We start from the raw sequence: 26,217 nt of genomic DNA, 5'->3' as shown, positions 1-26,217 counted from the left end.
ACAGGATTTATCCCAGTGTTTTACCCAAAAAGCTTAGACTTTTTATGTTTCCAGTTCAGTGATAACCGGGTAATAAGATGGTAATAACTATGTATTTATCAGGTAATTAGCTAGTAATGACCACTAGTTACCATCAGTAGTTACCATGTTGTTAACCCCCAATCCTTTCCTGATATCCCTAACATCCCATGGTGTGTTACCTGGAAACGGAGATGGTAGTTTCTGTGTATTAATACTGAATCAGTGCTGGAAAATGCATCATTACCTGTTTCTCTTTTGTTATACCGTTATATCCCTCCCTTCCCCATAACTAACAGTAACATACGTCCTTGTAGGTGACACTAAATTGATATGACATGACAAGCAAAGCCCAGTTCAGTTCTTTATTGACAAAAAATATATCCACAAGATATGACTAATGATGGATATGACAAGTGACATTCAGTGACATTGTGCCTGTGGCCCTCTCATCGACTAGATTGGTCCCACCTGGTCTTGACTACTCCCGACTGCCTTCCAGTCTAAGTACCAGTCTCTTTAGCTAACATTCCACCCCTTGCATAAAATAATAATAGGTTAGATCATATATAAATACAAATCAGCTTTCACATCAATAAAAGGGTTCATTATCAGGCTACATAACATGGTTTCATATTTAATAGTGTCCATGGAGGTTTTTGTAGGACTACTGTTTTTTGGAGTCCAGCTTTCTTCAAAAAGTTGTTTTATAGTCAAACATCTTGTCTTCCAACTCTTATTGTTCACATTGCACATTATTGCCCACCATAGATCTTTAGTATTGTCATCCATGTCTGTATGGAAGACACCATGAAAGACATTCTTGGCATTTATACATACATCAAAATCAATACTTCTCATCAGATCCCATATTTCATTAGTTCTGTAGCAGCTCAATGAGAGGTGTTCTACACTCCTTCATCATGACGATTAGGCATAGGACAAAATGAGCTTTTAACAAAACAGCTCCACTTGACTACAGCACTGGTAGGCCTAAACGTCGTACAGAAATCAACCATGCAGTATCTTTCAGCAATCTCAACATTCAATATGTGCTGGATTTACAACTAGGATGACCACATCTAAAAAGCCCAAATGCGGGACTTGGGCAACAATTGGGCAGGTCGATGGATCATGTTCAAAAGGCGACATACACTGAGTGTTCAAAGCATTAAGGAAACCTGCTCTTTCCATGACATAATCTGACCATGTGAAACCAGGTGAAAGTTATGATCCCTTATTGATGTCACTTGTTAAATCCACTTCAATCAGTGTAGATGAAGGGGAGGAGACAAGTTAAAGAAGGAATTTTTGAGACAATTGAGACACGGATTGCGTATGTGTGCCATTCAGAGGGTGAATGGGAAAGACAAAAGATTTAAGTGCCTTTGAACGGGGGTATGATAGTAGGTGCCATGCACACCGGTTTGTGTCAAGAACTACAATGCTGGCGGGTTTTTCACACTCAACAGTTTCCCACCTGTATCAAAAATGGTCCTCCACCCGGAGCCTCGGAGAGAGGGCACACACACTCAAACAGGGAATTCGCTAAATCAACCAAAAGTTAATGGGGCAGCTTTAAAAAGTAGTTAAATGTGTCGCTGTACGCTTTGAATAGTTAAAGTAGCTGGAGAGGTCTGAAACCTCACTGCATTTGTGAAACACCTTCAACCATAAACCTTTGCCTGTCCTCAAAGCATGCGCAGACCAGCTGGCTGGAGTGTTTACGGATATATTAAATCTCTCCCTATCCCAGTGTGCTGTCCCCACTTGCTTCAAGATGTCCACCATTGTTCCTGTACCCAAGAAACTATGGACCATAGGAAAAGGAGTGCCGAACAGGCCCCCATTAACATCGACAGGGCTGTAGTGGAGCGGGTCGAGAGTTAAGTTCCTTGGTGCCCACATCACCAACAAACTATCACCAACAAACACACCAAGACAGGGCACGACAACACCTTTTCCCCCCCAGGACACCGAAAATATTTGGCATGGTTCCCCAGATCCTCAAAAAAGTTCACAGCTGCACCATTGAGATCATCCTGACCGGTTGCATCACCGCTTGGTATGGCAACTGCTAGGCATCTGACCATAAGGCGCTACAGAGTGTACTGCGTACGGCCCAGTACATCACTGGGAACAAGCTTCCTGCTATCCAGGACCTATATACTAGGCGTTGTCAGAGGAAGGCCCAAAAAATGGTCAAAGACTCCAGTCACCCAAGTCATTGACTGTTCTCTCTGCTACCGCACGGCAAGCGGTACCGGAGCGCCTAGTCTAGGTTCAATTGGCTTCTCAACAGCTTCTACCCCCAAGCCATAAGACTGCTGACCAATTAATCAAATGGCTACCCAGACTATTACATTGACCCCCCTTTGTTTTTACACTGCTGCTACTTGCTGTTTATTATCTATGCATAGTCACTTTACTTCTACCTACATGTACACATTACCTCGACTAACCTGTACCCCCACACATTGACTTGGTACCGGTACCCCTTGTATATAGCCTCGTTATTGTTATTACATTTTTTACTTTAGTTTATTTAGTAAATATTTTGTTAACTATATTTCTTGAACTGCATTGTTGGTTAAGGGCTTGTAAGTAAGTCATTCACGGTAAGGTCTACACCTATTCCACGCATGTGACAAATAACATTGATTCGTTTTGATTTGACTCCAAGTTTACTTCGATATGATGCTTATTATATCAATATTTGCGTATAAAGGTGTGTCCACCACCGTTTCTTGCATTATTAATTTTACAGACACAAAAAGATCCAACCATGTCGAATGGCAACTTACAGTCAGTCGTGCATTCAAACATTTTACTTACAGTATGGGTGGTCCTGTGAATTGAATTGATGTCAGGAAAGGATTGGGGGCTAAACAACATGGTAACTGCTAATGGTAATAGTATTACTAGCTAATTACCTAGTAAATACAAAGTTATTACTCGTGTTTTTACCGAGCTGAAATGTAAAGTGGTATCTGCTTTTTAGGACATTTTTTGTTAAGATTTGTCTGTATCCTTCTCTCAAAAGTCACTAGAAATTCGATTTGCATGGGGGGCATGCAAAATGTGTCCCCCCTCATGTCCAGCTGACTCCTATTCTCTTTGCCTGGAGTCTTCTCCTAAGGAGATGTGGCTTTCTGTAGGCACATTTTGTGCAATTCTACTAAGTTTTCAACACTCTTTAGCAACAGTTGGCCTGTTGTCTTCCTAGCCACAACATTAAAAAATGAACTCCAGTGTTGTATCCCTCCCTTGCAGAAGCCATCTCTGTGCCTCCTCATGGTACAAACGCCAGTCTACTATATAGTTCTGAAACACCTTGTTTCCGGGTTTCCTGATGGCAGTGAAATTATATACAATTCAAGATAAAGGTGTGTGTGTGTGACTGTGTGTGTGTTGGTGAGTGAAACCTATGTCCATGCATGCTTATTTAGATAAAAATGTAATGGCGTTGACGTGATTGTAAAATGAATAAAGAAACTCTTTAAATGTAGATTTCTGCCTTAATAGACATTAAAAATAATAATAATAATGAGATGGATATAAACAATTAGAAATGCTGCATAGTTCTAGAAACGTCTGGAACTACATTTTCAAAACGTTGCTAATTAACTACAATGCTAAAGTTATCCATGATAACACTAAAACGTACAACCTTTTGGGTTGCTAGACATTCGCATTATACGCCCACCCGTCCACGCCGACCAAACACCCATCTTATGTAACTATACCAAACGTAACATTTCATACTAATTTCAGTGTCCCGGAATTGCATTTATATGTACATATTCTCATTCACCCCTTTAGATTTGTGTGTATTAGGTAGTTGTTGGGAAATTGTTAGATATTACTGCACTGTCGGAACTAGAAGCACAAGTATTTTGCGAGTCACATTAAATCAAATCAAATTTTATTGGTCACATACACATGGTTAGCAAATGTTAATGCGAGTGTAGCGAAATGCTTGTGCTTCTAGTTCCGACTGTGCAGTAAAATCTAACAAGTAATCTAACAATTTCACAACAACTACCTTATACACACAAGCGTAAAGGAATTAATAAGAATATGTACATATAAATATATGGATGAGCGATGGCCGAACGGCATAGGCAAGATGCAGTAGATGGTATAGAGTACAGTATATACATATGAGATGAATAATGTAGGGTATGTAAACATATAAAGTGGCATAGTTTAAAGTGACTAGTGAAACATTTGTTACATCTAATTTTTAATTATTAAAGTGGCTAGAGATTTGAGTCAGTATGTAGGCAGCAGCCACTCAATGTTAGTGATGGCTGTTTAACATTCTGATGGCCTTGAGATAGAAGCTGTTTTTCAGTCTCTCGGTCCCAGCTTTGATGCACCTGTACTGACCTCGCTTTCTGGTTGTTGTCCTTGATGACCTTTTTGGCCTCCCTGTGACATCAGGTGGTGTAGGTGTCCTGGAGGGCAGGTAGTTTGCCCCCAGTAATGCGTTGTGCAGACCTCACTACCCTCTGGATAGCCTTACGGTTGTGGGCGGAGCAGTTGCTGTACCAGGCGGTGATACGACCCGACAGGATGCTCTCGATTGTGCATCTGTAAAAGTTTGTGAGTGTTTTTGGTGACAAGCCAAATGTCTCCAGCATCCTGAGGTTGAAGAGGCGCTGTCTGTGTGGGTGGACCATTTCAGTTTGTCTGTGATGTGTACGCCGAGGAACTTTCCACCTTCTCCACTACTACTACCCACCGATGTGGATAGGGGGGTGCTCCCTCTGCTGTTTCCTGAAGTCCACAATCATTTCTTTTGTTTTGTTGACGTTGAGTGGGAGGTTATTTTCCTGACACCACACTCCGAGGGCCCTCACCTCCTCCCTGTAGGCCGTCTCGTCGTTGATGGTAATCAAGCCTACCACTGTAGAGTCATCTGCAAACTTGATGATTGAGTTGGAGGCGTGCATGGCCACGCAGTCATGGGGGAGCATGGAGTACAGGAGAAGGCTGTGAACGCACCCTTGTGGGGCCCCAGTGTTGAGGATCAGCGGGGTGGAGATGTTGTTTCCTACCCTCACCACCTGGGGGCGGCCAGTCAGCAAGTCCAGGACCCAGTTGCACTGGGCGAGGTCGAGACCCAGGGTTTGGAGGGTACTATGGTGTTAAATGCTGAGCTGTAATCAATGAACAGCATTCTTACATAGGTATTCCTCTTGTCCAGATGGGTTAGGGCAGTGTGCAGTGTGATTGCGTCATCTGTGGACCTATTGGAGCGGTAAGCAAATTGGAGTGGGTCTAGGGTGGAGGTGTGATATGATCCTTGACTAGTGTCTCAAAGCACTTCATGATGACAGAGGTGAGTTGTCATGATTAACATCTGCTAACCATGTGTATGTGACTAATACAATTTTATTTTATTGTTACGTCTAGTCTATAAGACCAGGCTGCTCTAGGTGTCAGTGGTAGGAGCACCCTTTGAAGAACTTTTTGGGTTTCATGTTGAACCATTTCCACAGAGGTTTCTAAATGGAACCCAAAATGGTTTGACATGGATCCCAAAAGGGTTCTTCAGAGTGCCCCTACAGGGACAAATGAAGAACCCTTTTTTTCTAAGAATGTAGTATGCAGGCCAATTTGGGAATTTAGCGAGAACATCTACAATACAGAGGAAAGCAACATATAGAAAATACAAATAATAAGGTCAAAGCTTTATGCACAGCCGTGCAACTTCAAGGTGCTAATTCTAGCAGGAACAACTCAGTATCCCTAAATACAAGGAGAAATCACACACTTGAATGACAACGACCGACCATGGATATAAAATGTAGTTTTTAATTTCATTGCAGTGTACACATTTGGAATGAACAACGCGTTTCGCATCTGCTTCGTCAGGTTTTTTCTGAGTACAAAATGTATTCACGTTTACAGTAACCAACACAGACAATAGAGCCTCAGCTGTCACTGCTGAACAGGAGAGTAGCAGAATAAGTTCATCCAAATTAAAACTAGTAAGGCGGCATGTAGCCTAGGAGGTTAAGAGCGTTTTGCCCGTATAAACTGAAAGGTCGCTGATTCAAATCCCTGAGCTGACATGAAAGGGGGTGAATAAAGAGAAAGCAATGCATAAATGTTTAATTATTGTGCAATTCATATCTATAGGCTACATTGAGGTTTTTCTTTCATTATTTATATATTTTTTGAAGTGTATCTGAAATCTGGACATTGACTGTAGGTCTATAACCTCTCACATAGCCTGTTATAATTTAACTCCTGCAGAATTATGTTTTTCTTGCAGTAAAACTATACACTAAATGTACATTTTGACTTGGGAACAGGAGTGTGGAAATATTATATATTTCTTTCAGCATCTTGAGAGAATGAATGCGTGGTTAGGGACCTTCTGTAAAGGTGTTCTCTTTATCAGCATCATAAAAGCTGATAGTATTTCAACCACATAAATAGCCTATACATCCAAGCCAAACTGATATTTTATCAAAAGCATGTTGGGTCGTTTTAACAACTTTTAATGTCCTTAAAATCGGTCAAACTGATGTAATTTGGAAATTTTGCACATAAAATCTTTCCCGTTTTTTTTATTTTTTTTTAGTTACTGCATTTTCTCCCGGTCCCTAAATGTCTTTGCTGCATGAGAGAGGCAGAGATGAAAGAATAAGAGAAAACAAACTTTACAGATGTCAACAGAAGAGAAGCTGCAGACAAGTTCACTAACAAATAACCTACCAAAATGTTGGAAATTATAAGCAGAAACATAAGCCTATTTTAAAAGGCCTGTCAAAAAAAATCCTTCAGCCATCTCTGACTGACTATAAAAGACATTTTCTGTATTTGCGGGTTACGGTCAGGTGCGGGCATCAGATTTCAACTTTATCACATATAGTTGGGCGGTTGCAGATGGTTATTAGCAGCTGTGGAGCGGGTGAACAAACAGCTGACCCGCACACCACTAGTATGTCGGGGTCTGGGGTAGTACATAGGGGGCGTTGTGTTGTGGGAGAGGGGAGGCAGCACAGGCCATGGGAAGCAGGAAATACCTGTGGGAGGAGAAGATCTAGTGTCAAAAGTTGTGTCAGTGGTGAGTTGTCCCCCAATCCATACACACACACCTTCACACAACAAACACTTCCAGCACCTGGAAAAGCGCTGTATAAATGTAATCTAGTCAAATAAATAATCTAAACTAGTATTATGACTATCATTACTATGACAGAGTTACACTGACCCGGGGAAAGCCATAGGGGGAGGTGGTACATTCTGTCCCTGGGCGGGTACTTGGGACGGTTGCTGTGCCTGGTGGTATCCCCAAGGACTGCCATTCTGTTGCTGGGCGTGGTAATATCCCCAAGGACTACCAGTCTGTCCTGGAGTCAGCTGTGGCCAATACTGCATGCTGATTGGCCCCATAGGATTGGGGTTGGAGCCAATGGGCATCAGGTAGTAACTGTCATCAGAGATAGAAAGGAAATGTGAATTACTTACATGTATTCAACAACAACAACAAATTACTTACATGTACAGTACATCAGGGCTAATGCTAAGATCAGTGCTAATTATAATGTAAAATGTTGGAAGTAATTAATAATCTGCTAGTCTCAATAAATCAGACTCTTAATTAAAATAGACAGATTTGACCAGAGCCACAGATTCTATCGACGAATAGAGAGGAGTTGAGTAGGGTGCTATAAATAGAGGCATGGATCTCAACTAGATTTTCTTTTCAAATAGGGAATTTAATGCACACTGCTCAACTTCGGGAATGATGGCATCAAAAACATATTCCGCTAACTCTGTTTTCATTGCCTGTAAATCGGGTTGTAAACATAGGGTTGGGCGGAATGGGAGGGGCATTGCGGCAAAAACTTTAGGGGGGGTGGAGACTTACCGTCCCCAGGGTTTACTTCTTGCGCCCCAGAATCTCAATAGAAAAATGTGATTTTAATTTCTGAGATGAATAATCTGCTAACATGATACCTCATAGAATTGGATGTTGTCATTCATGATTTTATTTCCATAAACAGCGAATTGGTTTGAATCAAACAGGTTAATTATATTTCGAAGCAACTTCCACAGAGAAGGTATAGCTAATGTCACCACTAAATTCAAATCTGATATCCTTGCTGATGTTGCTGTTGAGATTAACAGTACTCTCGCCACATCAAGAGTACTGCTAAGACTACTACAGTATATACATTGGCAAGAAAAAGTATGTGAACCCTTTGGAAATACCTGGATTTCTGCATAAATTGGTCATACAATTTGATCTGATCTTCATCTAGGTCACAACAATAGACAAACACAGTCTGCTTAAACTAATAACACAAACAATTATACATTTTCATGTCTTTATTGAACACACCGTGTAAACAATCACAGTCCAGGGTGGAAAAAGTATGTGAACCCTTGGATTTAATAACTGGTTGACCCTCCTTTGGCAGCAATAACCTCAACCAAACGTTTTCTGTAGTTGCGGATCAGACCTGCACAACAGTCAGGAGAAATTTTGAACCATTCCTCTTTACGAAACTGTTTCAGTTCAGCAATATTTTTGCGATGTCTGGTGTGAACTTCTCTCTTGAGGTCATGCCACAGCATCTCAATCGGGTTGAGGTCAGGACTGACTGGGCCACTCAAGAAGGTGTTTTTTCTTCTGTTGAAGCCATTCTGTTGTTGATTTACTTCTGTGTTTTGGGTCATTGTCCTGTTGCCTCACCCAACTACTGTTGAGCTTCAATTGGTGGACAGAGCCTAACATTCTCCTGCTAAATTTCTTGATAAACTTGGGAATTAATTTTTCCGTCGATGATAGCAAGCTGTCCAGGCCATGAGGCAGCATAGCAGCCCCAAACCATGATGCTCCCTCCACCATACTTTACAGTTGGGATGAAGTTTTGATGTTGGCATGCTGTGGCTTTTTTTCTCCACACATAGTGTTGTGTGTTCCTTCCAAACAACTCATCTGTAGATTCATCTGTCCACACAATATTTTGCCAGTAGTGCTGGCAGTAGTCCTGGAACATCCAGGTGCACTTTTGCAAACTTCATACGTGCAGCAATGTTTTTTTGTGAACAGCAGTGGCTTCTTCCGTGGTGTCCTCCCATGAACACCATTCTTGTTTAGTGTTTTACATATCGTAGACTCGTCAACAGAGATGTTAGCATGTTCCAGAGATTTCTTTAAGTCTTTAGCTAACACTCTAAGATTCTTCTTAAACTCATTGAGCATTCTGCGCTGTGCTCTTGCAGTCATCTTTGCAGGATGGCCACTCCTAAGGAGAGTAGCAACAGTGCTGAACTTTTTCCATTTACAGACAATTTGTCTTACCGTGGACTGATGAACATCAAGGCTTTTAGAGATACTTTGTAATGCTTTCCAGCTTTATGCAAGTCAACAATTCTTAATCTTAGGTCTTCTGAGATCTCTTTTGCTTGAGGCATGGTTCCCATCAGGCAATGCTTCTTTTGAATAGCACACTCAAATTTTGTGAGTGTTTTTTACAGGGCAAGGCAGCTCTAACCAACGTCTCCAATCTCGTCTCATTGATTGGGCTCCAGGTTAGCTGACTCCTGACTCCAATTAGCTTTTGGAGAAGTCATTAGCCTAGGGGTTCACATACTTTTTCCAATCTACACTGTGAACGTTAAAATGATGTATTCAATATAGACAAGACAAATGCAATAATTTGTGTGTTATTAGTTTAAGCACAATATGTTTGTCTACCGTTGTGATTTATATGAAGATCAGATCAAATTTGATGACCAATTTATGCAGAAATCCATGTAATTCCAAAGGGTTCACATACAGTACATCACAAGGCGCAGACGGGGAGGCTTTCAGTTGAATATGGTGATGATTTCATACTTAATCCAATGTATCTGTCAGTTCACGATCAAAAGAAGGCAAACTGAAGTGGTTCAGCCGGCCACTTGTCATTGATGTGCGAAGACGATTAAAAAAAATCCTAGTTGTTGTTGAGAAAAGTCTCTCCACACTGCATGATGACATTGGAAGTGTGATAATGATCCTTAATGTAACGGCAGATTTCCTCCTCTTCGTCTGAAGAGGAGGTGTAGCAGGGATCGGACCAAGACGCAGCGTAGTTAGTGTCCATGTTTTAATAATAAACAACTGAACCAGACACAATACAAAATAACAAAAGTGAATCAACCGAAACAGTCCTATCTGGTGCAATGAACACAAAGACAGAAGACAACCACCCACAACCCCAACACAAAACAAGCTACCTAAATATGGTTCCCAATCAGAGACAATGATAAACACCTGCCTCTGATTGAGAACCATATTAGGCCAAACAACAAACCCAAAATAGAAACACAACATATAGATAACCCACCCAACTCACGCCCTGACCACACTAAAACAAAGACAAAACCAAAAGAACTATGGTCAGAACGTGACACTTAAGTTATATTATACATTTTAGCATGGCATTTGATCCCTTCATTTTCAGAGGTGGATTTCTAATTATTTACTGGATTATTATTTTTATTTTTTTAAATTTTATTATCTAATTGATCCGGTATGCATGTTTTAATGTGATTTTAAACAGCTAGTAAAACTAAATGCATGCTCTTCAACCGATCGCTGCACGCACCCGCCCGCCCAACTAGCATCACTACTCTGGACTGTTCTGACTTAAAATATGTGGACAACTACAAATACCTAGGTGTCTGGCTAGACTGTAAACTCTCCTTCCAGACTCATATTAAGCATCTCCAATCCAAAATTAAATCTAGAATCGGCTTCCTATTTCGGAACAAAGCCACCTTCACTCACGATGCCAAACATACCTTCATAAAACTGACCATCCTACCGATCCTCGACTTCGGCAATGTCATTTACAAAATAGCCTCCAACACTCTACTCAGCAAACTGGATGCAGTCTATCACAGTGCCATCCGTTTTGTCACCAAAGCCCCATATACCACCCACCACTGCGACCTGTATGCTCTCCTTGGCTGGCCCTCACTACATATTCGTTGCCAAACTCACTGGCTCCAGGTCCATCTATAAGTCTTTGCTAGGTAAAGCCCAGCCTTATCTCAGCTCACTGGTCACCATAGCAACACCCACCCATAGCACGCGCTCCAGCAGGTATATGTCACTGGTGATTCCCAAAGTCAACACCTACTTTGGCCGCCTTTCCTTCCAGTTCTCTGCTGCTAATGACTGGAACGAATTGCAAAAATCACTGAAGTTGGAGACTTATATCTCCCTCACTAACTTTAAGCATCCGTTATCTGAGCAGCTTACCGATTGCTGCAGCTGTACATAGCCCATCTGTAAATAGCCCATCCAACTACCTACCCCATCCCCATATTGTTTATATTAAATGTTTTGCTCTTTTGCACCCCAGTATCTCTACTTGCACATTCATCTTCTGCACATCTACCATTCCAGTGTTTAAATTGCTATATTGTAATTACTTCACCACCATGGCCTATTTATTGCCTTAACTCCCTTATTTTACCTGATTTGCACTCACTGTATACTTTTTGTTTTGTTTTCTACTGTATTATTGACTGTGTGTTTGTTTACTCTGTGTTGTATGTGTCGAACTGCTATGCTTTATCTTGGCCAGGTCACAGTTGCAAATGAGAACTTGTTCTCAACTAGCCTACCTGGTTAAATAAAGGTGAAATAAAATAAATAAAAAATTATACACAGCTGCGGGAAGTATGGGTGCTGAAGGTGCTCCAGCACCCCCTGTTGGTGAGATGGTAAAACTGAAAGAATTTGTGTTGCAATAAAAAACTATTTTCTGTTGCATTATTGACATACATGAACATGTTAGGGCTAGTGGGCCCACACATACGTGTTTGACATGGGCAGGAGCAGGCCTGCGAGACGAGGGCGAGAGAAAGCCATGATCCTTATTTGATATAGTTCCCATTCCCTTTTCGACACGTTTAGAATTGTAAACAAATAGAAAATAGAAAACTATTGCGAGCACCATTCCAGATCACTTGAAATCCACCACAATGGGGATTGATGAAGAGGGGATAGAGGCAGAGAGAGAGAGAGAGACCCCTAAAACATGAGGAAGCATCACAGTGAGTGGTGCTTTCCACCCGCTGGTGCTGGATTGAGGTGAACCAACGGCGTAGCCACGGATAGGCCAGTTTGATCTCAGGCCTACCCCAAAAATGTTCCAGAAATGATTCAAGAAATGAGCCTTCCTCTGACACCGCCTGGTATAGAGGTCCTGGATGGCAGGGAGCTTGGCCCCAGTGATGTACTGGGCTGTTCGCATTACCCTCTGTAGTGCTTTGCTTTCGGAGGCCGAGCAGTTGCCATACCAGGCAGTGATGCAACCAGTCAGGATGCTCTCGATGGTGCAGCTGTAGAACCTTTTGAGGATCTGAGGACCCATGACAAATCTCATTAAGTCTCCTGAGTGGGAATAGGTTTTGTTGTGCCCGCTTCATGACTATCTTGGTGTGCTTGGACCATGTTAGTTTGTTGGTGATGTGGACGCCAAGGAACTTGAAGCTCTAAACCTGCTCCACTGCAGCCCCGTCGATGAGACGGCCTCTTTTTCCTGTAGTCCACAATCATCTCCTTTGTCTTGATCATGTTGAGGGAGAGGTTGTTGTCCTGGCACCACACAGCCAGGTCTCTGACCTCCTCCCTATAGGCTGTCTCGTCGTTGTCGGTGATCAGGCCTACCACTGTTGTGTCATCGGCAAACTTATGATGGTGTTGGAGTTGTGCCTGGCCGTGCAGTCATGAGTGAACAGTGAGTACAGGAGGGGGCTGAACACGCACCCATGAGGGGCCCCTGTGTTGAGGATCAGCGTGGCGGATGTGTTGTTACCTACCCTTACCACCTCGGGGCGGCCCATCATGAAGTCCAGGATCCAGTTGCAGAGGGAGGTGTTTAGTCCCAGGGTCCTTAGCTTATTGATGAGCTTTGAGGGCACTATGGTGTTGAACGCTGAGCTGTAGTCAATGAATAGCATTCTCACATAGGTGTTCCTTTTGTCCAGGTGGGAAAGGGCAGTGTGGAGTACAATAGAGATTGCATCATCTGTGGATCTGTTGGGACGGTATGCAAAATTGGAGTGGGTCTAGGGTTTCTGGGATAATGGTGTTGATGTGAGCCATGACCAGCCTTTGAAAGCACTTCACGACCACAGACGTGAGTGCTACGGGTCGGTAGTCATTTAGGCAGGTTACCTTAGTGTTCTTGGGCACAGGGACTATGGTGATCTGCTTAAAACATGTTGGTATTACAGACTCGGCCAGGGAGAGGTTGAAAATGTCAGTGAAGACACTTGCCAGTTGGTCAGCGCATGCTTGCAGTACACATCCTGGTAACCCGTCTGGCCCTGCGGCCTTGTGAATGTTAACCTGTTTAAAGGTCTTACTCACATCGGCTGCGGAGAGCGTGATCACACAGTCTTCCGGAACAGCTGGTGCTTTCATGCATTGTTTCGGTGCCATTTGCCTCAAAGCGAGCATAGAAGTTTAGCTCGTCTAGCTCGTCTGGTAGTTTAGCTCGTCTGGTAGTCTCGTGTCACTGGGCAGCTCTCGGCTGTGCTTCCCTTTGTTGTCTGTAATGGTTTGCAAGCCCTGCCACATCTGACGAGCGTCAGAGTGGGTGTAGTATGATTCGATCTTAGTCCTGTATTGATGCTTTGCCTGTTTGATGGTTCGTCGGAGGGCATAGCGGGATTTCTTATAAAAGCTACCGGGTTAGAGTCCCGCTCCTTGAAAGCGGCAGCTCTAGCCTTTAGCTCAGTGTGAATGTTGCCTGTAATCCATGGCTTCTGGTTGGGTTACTGCTTGGATATTAAACTGGCTAGCTATTATGGTGCTATTGTCTGCTATTGCCTGTAAACCATGTCTTCTGGTTGGGGTATGTACGTACGGTCACTGTGGGGACGATGTCATCAATGCACTTATTGATGAAGCCAATGACAGATGTGGTGTATTCCTCAATGCCATCGGAGGAATCCCGGAACATATTCCAGTCTGTGCTAGCGAAACAGCCCTGTAGTTTAGCATCTCCTTCATCAACAGCCGACAAAGTGATACATAGCCTTTAAATACAAATGAAATTCAACATCAACAATAACCAAATCAATTTTTAGACCTGTTTAATTTATTGGAAATGCAACAATTTAGCATCCCAACAAGCCCCCCCCCACACACACACACACACAGGCTTATGAGGATTTATGGAGCAAACGATCTACCCAATATTTATATAATAAATAGGATTTAATTCAGACATACACAATCATAGAAACCTGAGGAGAGAGTGGGTCTCTACCTCTCCTGTAAATTGAGACCCATACACCCACACTCTGTTGTAGGATAGGTAGAGAAGTAACATTTGGGGGCATGTGGAGACAGGAAAGAGTGAGAGCAGTGGGTGGGAGGTCTTAAAACTGCTAATTGACTGTGTTTGTGTCTCTCCAGTCTCTACGACCCACTGTCCCTGATTATCAACAGCCCACATCCAGGATAGACAATAGAAATAGAAGCTGTAGAAGGGGATGCCTGTTCTACTCATTATAATTCTGTGAATAGAACACTGTAGTTGTCTCATTACAAACGTTGAGATCCACAGAGTGCAGTTGGGCTCTACCACAGTGTCATGTTTCATGTGTGTTTCATACGTCTTGGCTGACATGGTAATATGATATTGGTCTCTCGCTCGCTCGCTTGCACGCACACACACACTCACATACACCCCCCGACACATGCACACACACGCATGCACACAAGCGCACGTACACACACAATAAGCCTCAAGGGGCCCATTCTATTGATTTATCTTTTTATCTTTAAGCCATTTAGACTATAATGGATGGAAGTCAAGGCAACTCATCCCATCTCATTATATTGAGGAGTCTTTTCATTGTACTTCAATATCAAACACATGTCCATTTCTAAATATACCCCACTAAATAGAATGCCTTATTACAGTAATACGACCCTATACTTTCTGCAAAATGTTCACAGTAATTTAGACATTTTTGTCGTTATCTTCTATTCCCATTTGGTGATAGGATGAGAGCACACATACTTCATTATGATCTGCTTTCCTGACAATTTATTGTTCCATAATGTCTGACCCTAGTGCCCTGTCTCTCCTCCAGGGGGTACCCCTAACCACCATGTCCCCTCTTGTGACTGACCCTAGTGCCCTGTCTCTCCTCCAGGGGGTACCACTAACCACTGTGTACCCTCTAGTGACTGGCCCTAGTACCCTGTCTCTCCTCCAGGGGGTACCACTAACCACCGTGTCCCCTCTAATGACTGACCCTAGTGCCCTGTCTCTCCTCCAGGATGTACCACTAACCACCGTGTCCCCTCTAGTGGCTGACCCTAGTGCCCTGTCTCTCCTCCTGGGGGTACCACTAACCACCGTGTCCCATCTAGTGACTGGCCCTTAGTGCCCTGTCTCTCCTCCAGGGTGTACCACTAACCACTGTGTCCCCTCCAGTGACTGACCCTAGTGCCCTGTCTCTCTTCCAGGGTGTACTACTAACCACCGTGTCCCCTCTAGTGACTGACCCTAGTGCCCTGTCTCTCTTCCAGGGTGTACTACTAACCACCGTGTCCCCTCTAGTGACTGACCCTAGTGCCCTGTCTCTCTTCCAGGGTGCACCACTAACCACCGTGTCCCCTCTTGTGACTGACCCTAGTGCCCTGTCTCTCCTCCAGGATGTACTACTAACCACCGTGTCCCCTCTAGTGACTGACCCTAGTGCCCTGTCTCTCCTCCAGGGGGTACCACTAACCACCGTGTCCCCTCTAGTGACTGGTCCTAGTACCCTGTCTCTCTTCCAGGGTGTACCACTAACCACCGTGTCCCCTCTAGTGACTGACCCTAGTGCCCTGTCTCTCTTCCAGGGTGTACTACTAACCACCGTGTCCCCTCTAGTGGCTGACCCTAGTGCCTTGTCTCTCCTCCAGGATGTACCACTAACCACCGTGTCCCCTCTAGTGGCTGACCCTAGTGCCCTGTCTCTCCTCCAGGGGGTACCCCTAACCACCATGTCCCCTCTTGTGACTGACCCTAGTGCCCTGTCTCTCCTCCAGGGGGTACCACTAACCACTGTGTACCCTCTAGTGACTGGCCCTAGTGCCCTGTCTCTCCTCCAGGGTGTACCACTAACCACCGTGTCCCCTCTAGTGACTGACCCTAGTGCCCTGTCTCTCCTCCAGGATGTACCACTAACCACCGTGTCCCCTCTAGTGGCTGACCCTAGTGCCCTGTCTCTCCTCCAGGGGGTACCACTAACCACCGTGTCCCCTCTAGTGGCTGACCCTAGTGCCCTGTCTCTCCTCCAGGATGTACCACTAACCACCGTGTCCCCTCTAGTGGCTGACCCTAGTGCCCTGACTCTCCTCCAGGATGTACCACTAACCACCGTGTCCCCTCTAGTGACTGGTCCTAGTGCCCTGTCTCTCCTCCAGGATGTACCACTAACCACCGTGTCCCCTCCAGTGACTGACCCTAGTGCCCTGTCTCTCCTCCAGGGGGTACCACTAACCACCGTATCCCCTCTAGTGACTGACCCTAGTGCCCTGTCTCTCCTCCAGGATGTACCACTAACCACCGTGTCCCCTCTAGTGACTGACCCTAGTGCCCTGTCTCTCTTCCAGGGTGCACCACTAACCACCGTGTCCCCTCTTGTGACTGACCCTAGTGCCCTGTCTCTCCTCCAGGATGTACTACTAACCACCGTGTCCCCTCTAGTGACTGACCCTAGTGCCCTGTCTCTCCTCCAGGGGGTACCACTAACCACCGTGTCCCCTCTAGTGACTGGTCCTAGTACCCTGTCTCTCTTCCAGGGTGTACCACTAACCACCGTGTCCCCTCTAGTGACTGACCCTAGTGCCCTGTCTCTCTTCCAGGGTGTACTACTAACCACCGTGTCCCCTCTAGTGGCTGACCCTAGTGCCTTGTCTCTCCTCCAGGATGTACCACTAACCACCGTGTCCCCTCTAGTGGCTGACCCTAGTGCCCTGTCTCTCCTCCAGGGGGTACCCCTAACCACCATGTCCCCTCTTGTGACTGACCCTAGTGCCCTGTCTCTCCTCCAGGGGGTACCACTAACCACTGTGTACCCTCTAGTGACTGGCCCTAGTGCCCTGTCTCTCCTCCAGGGTGTACCACTAACCACCGTGTCCCCTCTAGTGACTGACCCTAGTGCCCTGTCTCTCCTCCAGGATGTACCACTAACCACCGTGTCCCCTCTAGTGGCTGACCCTAGTGCCCTGTCTCTCCTCCAGGGGGTACCACTAACCACCGTGTCCCCTCTAGTGGCTGACCCTACTGCCCTGTCTCTCCTCCAGGATGTACCACTAACCACCGTGTCCCCTCTAGTGGCTGACCCTAGTGCCCTGACTCTCCTCCAGGATGTACCACTAACCACCGTGTCCCCTCTAGTGACTGGTCCTAGTGCCCTGTCTCTCCTCCAGGGGGTACCACTAACCACCATGTCTCCTCTAGTGACTGACCCTAGTGCCCTGTCTCTCCTCCAGGATGTACCACTAACCACCGTGTCCCCGCTAGTGACTGACCCTATTGCCCTGTCTCTCCTCCAGGGTGTACCACTAACCACCGTGTCCCCTCTAGTGACTGGCCCTAGTGCCCTGTCTCTCCTCCAGGATGTACCCCTAACCACCATGTCCCCTCTAGTGACTGGCCCTAGTGCCCTGTCTCTCCTCCAGGATGTACCACTAACCACTGTGTCCCCTCTAGTGACTGACCCTAGTTCCCTGTCTCTCCTCCAGGGTGTACTACTAACCACCGTGTCTCCTCTAGTGACTGACCCTAGTGCCCTGTCTCTCCTCCAGGATGTACCACTAACCACCGTGTCCCCTCTAGTGACTGACCCTAGTGCCCTGTCTCTCCTCCAGGATGTACCACTAACCACCGTGTCCCCTCTAGTGGCTGACCCTAGTGCCCTGTCTCTCCTCCAGGGGGTACCACTAACCACCGTGTCCCTCTAGTGACTGACCCTAGTGCCCTGTTTCTCCTCCAGGGGGTACCACTAACCACCGTGTCCCCTCTAGTGGCTGACCCTAGTGCCCTGTCTCTCCTCCAGGGGGTACCACTAACCACCGTGTCCCCTCTAGTGGCTGACCCTAGTGCCCTGTCTCTCCTCCAGGATGTACCACTAACCACCGTGTCCCCTCTAGTGGCTGACCCTAGTGCCCTGTCTCTCCTCCAGGATGTACCACTAACCACCGTGTCCCCTCTAGTGACTGGTCCTAGTGCCCTGTCTCTCCTCCAGGATGTACCACTAACCACCGTGTCCCCTCCAGTGACTGACCCTAGTGCCCTGTCTCTCCTCCAGGGGGTACCACTAACCACCGTATCCCCTCTAGTGACTGACCCTAGTGCCCAAAACCTACAGGATGGTAGCTCTCCAGGAACAGGGTTGAAGTGAAAACCTACAGGATGGTAGCTCTCCAGGAACAGGGTTGGAGTTAAAACCTACAGGATGGTAGCTCTCCAGGAACAGGGTTGAAGTGAAAACCTACAGGATGGTAGCTCTCTAGGAACAGGGTTGAAGTGAAAACCTACAGGATGGTAGCTCTCCAGGAACAGGGTTGAAGTGAAAACCTACAGGATGGTAGCTCTCCAGGAACAGGGTTGTTGTGAAAACCTACAGGATGGTAGCTCTCCAGGAACAGGGTTGAAGTGAAAACCTACAGGATGGTAGATCTCCAGGAACAGGGTTGGAGTTAAAACCTACAGGATGGTAGCTCTCCAGGAACAGGGTTGGAGTTAAAACCTACAGGATGGTAGCTCTCCAGGAACAGGGTTGAAGTGAAAACCTACAGGATGGTAGCTCTCCAGGAACAGGGTTGGAGTGATAACCTACAGGAGGGTAGCTCTCCAGGAACAGGGTTGGAGTGAAAACCTACAGAAGGGTAGCTCTCCAGGAATAGGGTTGGAGTGAAAACCTACAGGAGGGTAGCTCTCCAGGAACAGGGTTGGAGAGCCCTGATATAGACAATAGAATCAATGACCGAGACATACTGTAGTAGCCAAATGATCTCCCATGCGTATTTGTTTGGATAAATAACCATGGCGCACTACTGTGTGAGGTCAACACAATCACCACCTGTCCATATCACACAGGCTGTCCCAAATGACACCCTTTTCCCTATATAGTAGCCTATCCATATAGGGCTCTGGTCTAAAGTAGGCTAGTGCATTATGTAGGGCAGGGTTTCCCAAACTAGGTCCTGGGACCCTCCCATGGGTGCATGTTTAGTTTCTTGCCCTAGCACTACACAGCTGATTCAAATAATCACATTTAAATGATGACTTAGTTATTTACATTTTACATGTACATTTTTGTCATTTAGCTGATAGCTGATTTAGCTGATTTATTTAGCTGATGTTATTTTCCAAAGCGACTTACAGTTCGTCTATGCATCTTAAGATAACTAGCTGAGACATCTACATATTACAGGCATAGAAAGTACATTTTCCTCAATAACGTAGCTATCAATAGAGTCAGAGCAGAAGGGGGAGGGTTCAAGATTTAAGATACTGTTTGAAGAGGTTGGGTTTCAGATGTTTTCAGAAGATGGGCAGGGACTCTGCTGCCGTATCTTCTAGGGGGAAGCTGGTTCCACCATTAGGATGTCAGGACAGAGAAGAGCTTGTGTCGTGCTAGGACAACAACAATACATGTGCACCAGGAGGGCCCCAGGACAGAGTTTGGGAAATCCTGGTGTAGTGAAACGGGGTGCCATTTGGGAGGAAAGCACAGTCAATTCTATTTTGAGACTGTGCTGTTGTCAAAATGAATAACATTTGAGGCTCAATAAATAAGTGAACAGCAGCACTGAATAATACATGGAACACCATACAACAATGGTGTGACTTGAGTATTATGTTTCAGGCATAGTCACTGTAGAGTATGTGTGGATTAAAAGAGCCAATAAACAAATTGATAAATGATGCATTGTGGAGCCTACAGCCTCTCTGTAGGTTACACCTCTCAACCAGTGACATATGGGCTTTTTAGGTGAGCGCTGATATCGCCCTTTGATAAGCATTGCCCACTTTGTCGAAGGCAGGGGTGAAAAATATTTTGCTTGTCCATTCCCAGCGCCTCTCCAGGGTGCTGTTGGAGAGATGCATCTCTGCAGCGTTCCACCAACGTTCATTAAACAACATGATCTAACATAAATCATGTAGCAGATAGAGGATATGGTAGAAAGAGTATGTGGCCTTTTCTGTATCCTGCAGCCTGGAGATAAAATGTATGAAGATGTAGGACACTTTTACATCATGCAGGTTTTCCGATCAAATATGCTAATAACCTAAATGACACTAAATCAGTTATAATGAGCTGTCATGTTAACAACATATCCTATAACAGGACAGGTCAAAGTAAAATGGACAATATGGAATGGACAATCACAACTGTTCTCCAGGAGTTTCACCCCATTGTCATGATCAGTGATTTCATGTTTGTATTTCTGAATTTGAAAAGCTTATCATAGCGAAAAATAAAATACTTCTGCATTTCCTGCTGTGTAAACACATTGCAAATAGGCTTGTGGTAACTCCTGATAAAGTTAGGTAGCTGGTGTTCAGAGCTTAAATAGACAAATTGATTAGTCACAGGAATCAAGACTAATAAAGCCAACTTTACAAATGGTGGGCCAACCACATGGATGGTCATTCAGAAAATTCCACTGGGGGCTGACATGGTAGGCTACACCCCAGCAAGCACAAGCCCGACATCTTTTGGACGTCTTTTTTGGTCTTGTCCGGACGTCAGTAGGCTTATCATAAAGATGGGCATTCATAAAATCAAATTTCAGGCAACACTGTAGGCTACACCTCTGTAAGGACGGACCAACGCTGACGCCTTTTGGACGTCTTTTGGGTGCAGTTCGGGAGCAGACTTGATATAAACCTCCACTTTTGATCCAGTCAGGACCAAATCTGAACCAATCATAGACTTCTATGTTTGGTTCAGATTTTGTTCAGTCTGGACCAGCCATGATTTGGCCCAAACGTAGACATCTATAAATCACTTATTTTCAACTTTCATTAAGCCCCGAAAATTAACCTGATTTCAACATTCGGAAAATACATATATTTCTAAATCTAAATTTCTAAATTCAATGTCCTGGAAAATATGTATTTTAAACATACAGAAAATACCTCACCGTTCATTCAGAACCTATATTGAACCGAACTTCAATGTCTGGAAAAGACGTCTTTTAATAAAAAGTGACTCAAGTGTAAGTCACCCAGTAAAATACTACGTGAGGTAAAGTCTAAGTCTTTGGTTTTAAATATACTTCAGTTTCAAAAGTAAAATAACAAATCATTTCAAATTCCTTGTTAAGCAATCCAGATGGCACATTTTATTTTTAACGTTTTGCAAGGGGCACACGTCAACAGTCTGAGACGTCAAACGAAGCGTAATCAAAAAGGGGATCATCTCGATCTCCCGGAAACTTGGCTGGTCCATAAAACCCCCAAATTCAAACAAACACAGTGTGTGAGGTGTTCACATAAAGCTTACTTGATTTTTATTTGTACCGAATTAGGGATGGCGTACACAGACGTTTCTGCTTTCTCCAGTGTGGAGGTACAAATCCTTTTAATTCAAGACAGCATTTGTTGGGAACACAGACGAGCAACCAATGAGCAGCATGTGCTTCTGATCATTCCGCCAGATCAAAGGCAGTAGGGATGAACAGGTAGGGGATGTTCTCTTGATAAGTGTGTGATTTAGACATTTTTTATGTCCTGCTAAGCATTCAAAATGTAACCAAAAAACAGTTAGGCTACTATTGGGTGTCAGGGAAAGTGTATGGAGTAAAAAATGCATTTCACCCCCCCAAAAACAATTTTTTAAACTAATCTTACCTGGTGGGATAGAAAAGCAGACCACAGACATGAAGCCTGACCACCAGTTTCAACATAGTTCTGAAACACCCTTTTGTGCTTTCCTGGTGGCAGTGAAATTATATACAATCGAAGATAAGTATGTCCATGCATGCTTATTTCAATAATGTAATGGTGCTGAAATTATTGTAACATTTAAAAAAACTTTCTGCACAATTAAATTTATGAATATAGCTATATAAATGTACCTGATTTTTATGAATATAGCTATATAAATGTACCTGATTTTTACGAATATAGCTATATAAATGTACCTGATTTTTATGAATATAGCTATATAAATGTACCTGATTTTTATGAATATAGCTATATAAATGTACCTGATTTTTATGAATATAGCTATATAAATGTACCTGATTTTTATGAATATAGCTATATAAATGTACCTGATTTTTATGAATATAGCTATATAAATGTAGATTTCCACCTAAATAGACATAGCCAAAAGTTAATTTTTTCATGTGTTGGCCATGCTGAATAGTTCTAGAAAGGTCTGTCACCTTTCTGTGAAACAATGGTTATAAATGGCTGACGTGTACTAACTTTTGAGGTCACAGGTTCAAGTACGTAGTACAAATATTATGGAAAATATGAAGAAAAAAAAATTATTCAGCAAAAGGCCTTTCTTAATATAGTAACAATCAAATAAAAAATTACTTAATAACATTTAGGTGAAGGTGAAAACTTATATTAAGTGACAAATTGCCACCATTTTACATTACTGTCAGAAAGTTGTCTGCATCACACAGCTGCCATTCAAATGTCTTCAGACTCCTTACAACTTCAGATTTAAGTGATTTCGTCCCTCTGTGAGAAAGTAGTAGTCATATATACATTTTATGGGGAAAATTCATTTTGAGAGCTTAATCCGTCTGAGAAGACCACAGCAAGTTCAAATGGGGTGGCAGGGTAGCCTAGTGGTTAGAGCGTTGGACTTGTAACCGGAAGGTTGCAAGTTCAAATCCCCGAGCTGACAAGGTACAAATCTGTCGTTCTGCCCCTGAACACTGTTCCTAGGCCGTCATTGAAAATAAGAATTTGTTCTTAACTGACTTGCCTCGTGAGATAACGTTAACAAATGCGCACTACTCTCCCCTACCAGAAAACAACCCATGAGGGACTGCGACATACTGAGCCAGAGGAAATCAATCCTTTGCCAGAAAATGTGACATCACTCCCTATGCAAATGAGGGATGTGAAACCTGACACTTCAAGTATGCTCTGCACTGGAGAATGGCGGTGGAATAAAGCACGTGACGTTCACAAAGCTCTACATAAAAATATAGGTCGGAAGTGGTCCAGAACCGACTACTAATATCCAAGAGGAAGACCATTACACTTTACTGAGTTGCAGTGGAGCCCTGGGGAAGAGTACACTGGACAGAAGAGCGGATGAATGTAGGGGATGATCAGGTGACAATGGTACACACAAAAAGTAATCATTAGTATCAAAGTAGGGTTCTTAATTTTTCCCTGTAGGAGCCAATGGTCAGAGCATCCTTTGAAGAATCCTGTTGGGTTCCATGTTGAACCATTTCTACTGAGGTTTCTAAACGGAACCCAAAATGCTTCAACAGGAAATGAATCTGCTACTCTCAATAAATCAGACTATTTAAATAGAATGTGTGGCTTTGGTAAAATCTATTTAAATAGAATCTGTGGCTTTGGTAAAATCTATTTAAATAGTCTGATTTATTGAGAGTAGCAGATTCATTTCCTGTTACATGTCAGGATGAGCCTGCAGGAAGGGTCACTAAAGTTAGCATTAGCCCACCATTATTCCTCATTCTCCAATAGATTTTACCAAAGCCACAGATTCTATCGACAAATAGAGAGTAGGGTGCTACAAGTGAAATCAGATTTTTTACAAACGGAATTGAATGCACACTGCTCACCTGCAAAATGATGGCATCCAACATGTTCAGCTAACTCCATGTTTCGCGGAACGCTTACAGGTCGGATTGTAAACGTAGGGCTGGGTGGAATGGAATGGGCATTGTGGCAAAAATGTTAGTGTAACAATATAACTTTAGTACGTCCCCTCGCCCCGACCTCGGGCGCGAACCAGGGACCCTCTGCACACATCAACAACAGTCACCCACGAAGCGACGTTACCCATCGCTCCACAAAAGCCGCGGCCCTTGCAGAGCAAGGGGAAACACTACTTCTAGGTTTCAGAGCAAGTGACGTAACTGATTGAAACGCTATTAGCGCGTACCCGCTAACTAGCTAGCCATTTCACATCCGTTACACTAGCGGGGTGGAAACTTGTCCTCAGTGTTTATTTCCTGCTCCCCCAGAATTTCAATTTTAAAAACTTTAAAAACTAGCTTCTAGGTTCCAAGATTAATACTCTGCTAAAACGATACCTCATAGAAATGGATGTCATTCATGATTTAGTTTCCATCAACACTGGTGTTGGAGCCAAATTCCCATTTTTTTTATTTATGCTATATTTGTTTTGCTCCATTTACAAAAATATTAAATATTGCCTATGATAATTTGATTATGAATTTACTATGAAAATAAGGAATTAAGAACATTAATTTATGTATTATGTTTGTGTGTGGAACTGGCAATGTGGTGGCTCACCTAGGCACACACCCTTTTTTCCCTGGATACCATTTCCCTATGGCAATATTGGCATGGAAAGCCCTAGGTATTGGCATGGAAAGCAAACAGATTTTGACCACACACATAGTTTATGATTTTGTTACCCGATTGCTTAATTTTTTAACCTTAAAGAAGAAAAGTTCATAGCTGTTAGATAACAAACAGGCTTGTGTTGTAAATCTCAGTTTCCTTGAATGAATATTTGTTATGACAATGGAGATGATTGTGGACTTCCGGAAACAGCAGAGGGAGCAACCCCCTGTCCACATCGAAGGGACAGCAGTGGAGAAGGTGGAAAGTTAAGTTCCTCGGTGTACACGTCACAGACAGACTGAAATGGTCCGCTCACACAGACAGTGTGGTGAAGGCGCAATAGCGCAATGTCCGTACTGTGAGACGCCTAAGACAGCACTACAGGGAGACAGGACGGACAGCTGATTGTCCTCGCAGTGGCAGACCACGTGTAACACCTGCACAGGATCAGTACAGCCGAACATCACACCTGCGGGACAGGTACAGGATGGCAACAACTGCTCGAGTTTCACCAGGAATGCACAATCCCTCCATCAGTGCTCAGACTGTCCGCAATAGGCTGAGAGAGGCTGGACTGGGGGCTTGCAGGCCTGTTGTAAGGCAGGTCCTCACCAGACATCACCGGCAACAACGTCGCCTATGGGCACAAAACCACCGTCGCTGGACCAGACAGAACTGGCAAAAGTGCTCTTCATGGACGAGTCGCGGTTTTGTCTCACCAGGGGTGATGGTCGGATTCGTGTTTATCGTCGAATGAATGAGCGGTACACCGAGGCCTGTACTTTGGAGCAGAATCGATTTGGAGGTGGAGGGTCCGTCATGGTCTGAGGCGGTGTGTCACAGCATCATCGGACTGAGCTTGTCATTGCAGGCAATCTCAACGCTGCGTTACAGGGAAGACGTCCTCCTCCCTTATGTGGTACCCTTCCTGCAGGCTCATCCTGACATGACCCTCCAGCATGACAATGCCACCAGCCATACTGCTTGTTCTGTGCATGATTTCCTGCAAGACATGAATGTCAGTGTTCTGACCAGCGAAGGGCCCGGATCTTAATTCCATTGAGCACGTCTGAGACCTGTTGGATCGGAGGGTGAGGGCTAAGGCCATTCCCCCCAGAAATGTCCGGGAACTTGCAGGTGCCTTGGTGGAAGAGTGGGGTACCATCTCACAGCAAGAACTGGCAAATCTGGTGCAGACCATGAGGAGATGCACTGCAGTACTTAATGCAGCTGGTGGCCACACCAGATGCTGACTTTTACTTTTGATTTTGACCCCCCCCTTTGTTCAGGAACACAATCAATTTATGGTAGTCACATGTCTGTGGAACTTGTTCAGTTTGTCTGTTATTGAATCTTATGTTTATACAAATATTGGCACATGTTAAGTTTGCTGAAAATAAATGCAGTTGGCAGTGAGGACATTTATTTTTTTGCTTATGAAGTTTATAAAAGTTTATAAAATGTTTATAAAATGTTTATAAAATGACTCAAGTTTAAAATCACCCAGTAAAAGTATTTGGTTTTAAATATACTTAAGTATAAATCATTTCACATGACATATATTAGCAATCAAGACAGCACCATTTTCTTTTTCACAGACAGCCAGGGG

General features: G+C 44.1%; 1 protein-coding gene across 1 annotated transcript in view; it reads right to left on the bottom strand.

Moving 5' to 3' along the window:
• LOC139561650 (histone H2AX-like) overlaps nucleotides 1-26,217 on the bottom strand; it is a 58,549-nt gene that overhangs the window by 5,905 nt on the left and 26,427 nt on the right. The window lies entirely within an intron of this gene.

The sequence above is a fragment of the Salvelinus alpinus genome, chromosome 31 (assembly GCF_045679555.1).
Source record: "Salvelinus alpinus chromosome 31, SLU_Salpinus.1, whole genome shotgun sequence".
Taxonomy (NCBI): Eukaryota; Metazoa; Chordata; class Actinopteri; order Salmoniformes; family Salmonidae; genus Salvelinus; species Salvelinus alpinus.
Note: the sequence above shows the minus strand (reverse complement) of the source record. Positions and strands in the feature narration are given on the sequence as shown.